The sequence below is a fragment of the Equus asinus genome, chromosome 9 (assembly GCF_041296235.1).
Source record: "Equus asinus isolate D_3611 breed Donkey chromosome 9, EquAss-T2T_v2, whole genome shotgun sequence".
NCBI classification, from domain to species: Eukaryota; Metazoa; Chordata; class Mammalia; order Perissodactyla; family Equidae; genus Equus; species Equus asinus.
The window spans coordinates 55,588,167-55,591,215 of NC_091798.1; the positions used below are offsets into that span (position 1 = coordinate 55,588,167).

Sequence of the window (3,049 nt, forward strand, 5' to 3'; positions counted from 1 at the left end):
GTAAACATAACTTGAAGACATTTAGGAAAGAAAAACAAAGACAAGAACAAACATTTCTACAACCTCTCCTGAGACTTAGTCAAATACATGTTTAAATAATAGGCTAGTTAAAAAAAAAAGAAAGTAAAAGAATTTTTAGAGGGAAATGTTCGCAGAAAAAGTTTACTAATCAGTCATTGAATGTAAATTTTTCCCCTAAAACAACAATTTTAGATTGCTATTTTTTTCACCTCTTGCTTGCTTCCATGAAGGAAGAAGGGGCAGCTGCAATTGGGGTTTTGTATTTTTAAAGAAACTGATTCTTGATCTGTGGTTCCTTTTGCTGCAAACCTGGAGTTCTGCCTTTCAGAGCCTGCTGTTCTCTGCAATTTCTTATAGAGCTTTTAGATCCAGATGAAGAATGGAAAAGCACTGATTGAAACTCCCTGGCTTCTGTACTTGACTTGTTTTTGTCCTTTCTTATATGATGATAGATTTCAAGTATATCTTTTTCGGATAACACTTTTAGGGGTTTCTTTTTGTTCCTTAACTGAAGAATGGCAACTATTTTCCTTCTTTCAGAAGAATGACTTTCCCAATGAAGAAGTCATCACCACTATCACTACCCTAAGACATAGAAGACCGTTCATAAAACCTTTCTTCCTCATGTGATTCTTGCCCATCACTCTTACCACCAAGAGGGCTATTGGACCCTTGCTTTTTTTGGTTTGACTTAACGTTTTCATTTTCGGGTCACCAGATGTCTTCTGGGGCTCAGGGAAAACTACAAATTCCTTTTCTGAAGGCTTTGATGAATTTGGAAAGTCCACTACTTTGGGTCTGTGTTGCATCTTAGCTATTTTTTTCTTTTGAATTGCTTATTGGTTTCTTTGTCAATATTTTGGCTTCTTTCCCTCTTTGTTCACTAATAATAGTTACTTCATGCTGTAACTTGCTTGCACCATCATTTGAACACAAAGTGTGTCTTTGGAGTGATTTTCTTTTGAAGCATTCTTTAATGACTTAACTTCAGCAACATTTTGTCTTGCATCTTTTAAAACTTTGACAGCAGCTTTTAGCATTCTTTTCATTTTTGAAAAAAAACATTGAATCCAGATGAAGACAAAGCAGAAACCTGATTTTGTGATTCACAGACTTTTTAGACAGATAATAACTTGAGGATTTCAATTTATTTGCCTTTATTTAACAGATGAACAAAGTAAATTACTTTCAGAGTGCAAGAGATGATTATTGTTAGAGTAGGAGGAGATTCCAAATCACTTAATTTCCAATGCTCTTTCCACTGTATCATACTGCTTCTTAAGGATTTCATTTTATTAAGACTAGGTATTCATAAAGTCAATCATTTAACTAAAAAAAAAAAAGAAGAAAAGAAAAAGAAAAGAAAGATTTTTTTACTTTATTGCTTTCCCTCTGCTACGATTTCTTAATTTTCCTAAAATTTCTAATATGTCTAAAGGTTCCAGCCCAAACTCTCTACTCTTCTCTCTTTGTAAGCTCTCCTGAAAATTCTCAACTCTGTTGGTATATTTATTAGGCTCATGTTACATTTATGTTAACTTATGCATAACTGACGTTTTTTTATGTTAAATCTGCATATCCAAAAACATTGAGTATTTTCATTTTTTCAAGCCTCCTTCCGGTTTCTTCAGAAACATTTTAATTTTCCTATCACTTTTACATATTTCTTGTTTAGTATGTTCATAATATTTTATTTTACTTTGCTGTTTATGGAGTGTACTCTTCAGTATATTGTCCAGCTAGATGCTTTCATATGTGAAGATTATTGATTTATATGTTAACTATGTTTAGCTTAATCCACAATTCTTGTTTCACTAACATATTTATCTTGTCTAATCGTGTTAGCTAATATTTTAAATAAAATGTTAAACAGCAATGGTGTAGTAGACATTTTTCTATTTTTCCTGATTATAGAGGGGATGTCTCCAGTTTTTCTCCACTAAGTAAACTGTTGTATTTTAAGTCAAGACAAACATTTTATCATGTTAAGGAAATATTCATCTATTTTAATTTTAATTAATCATTTGAAAATCAAGAATGGATGTGAAATTTTGTGATATGCTTTTTCAGCACCTATGGAGATTCGTCATATGGGTTTACCTTTGGATATAATATCGTAAGTTTTACTGCTATATTGCTTATTATTGAACAATACTTGTGTTTTTGAAATAAATCCCACCTGGTCATGATATACTGTCTTGGCTTTGGGAGAGTTAACTTTTCCTTTTCTCTTAGTTCACACATTTGATCTTCAGCTGTATCCATTTTGCAGCTCAGCTTATTAGTTGAATTGTTTTTCACCAGCGATATTATTTTTCAGATTCAATATTTTCAGTCAATACTTTAGTGTCTTATTTTTCTTGAGTCATGTTCCCAATATTATCCCCTATATTTCTTCTGCCTGGTCCTATAAATCTACTTTAACTTGTCCAGATTGTCCATTTTTTTGTCTTTCTTCTAGAGTGGTTGCTGTGCTAAAACACCTTTTTATTTTTCTCTCTGAGATGACTTTTTCCTGTAGATAGTGGTTTGTTAGCCTAGTAATTTGAATCTGTGTGGAAAGACCAATGTTCTAGTCCTAGCCTCCAAGTTTTGAGGATGGAGATGGGTTTATTTCCAGGGCAAAGAGCCCTGATCCTTCTTTTTCCATGTGGTAATCACTATCCCTTGTTGTGCTGTGTTGTCATGCACTGCGCACCTCAGCTGGGGTGTCCTAGAGTAGTTCTGATGTTACCCTACTACTCCTAGTCAGCCCAGTGCTGGATGGGATTTTTTTCTAATTTACAGATCAAATACTAAGGAAGACCAGGGCATACTTACCAATCTCTCCCTCACCCATACTCACATATACAATTGCCCTATTCCACTCTTGGATGCTGTTTCAATAGACACACTGTCACCCAGCCAACTTGTATTTCTCATCCTTGATGTTTCTCATTTTTTACAATAGTTTAACCAACCCATCAGCCTCCATAGGCCTTTTGCACTCTGTCCATGATGGGGATTGTGCGAGGAAGAATGTGGGTCT

The 3,049-nt window shown here is 34.1% G+C and overlaps 1 pseudogene; it reads right to left on the bottom strand.

The window, feature by feature from the left end:
- Positions 1–217: 217 nt before the first annotated feature.
- LOC106833035 (serum response factor-binding protein 1 pseudogene) lies at positions 218–1,070 on the bottom strand (annotated as a pseudogene).
- Positions 1,071–3,049: the final 1,979 nt, after the last annotated feature.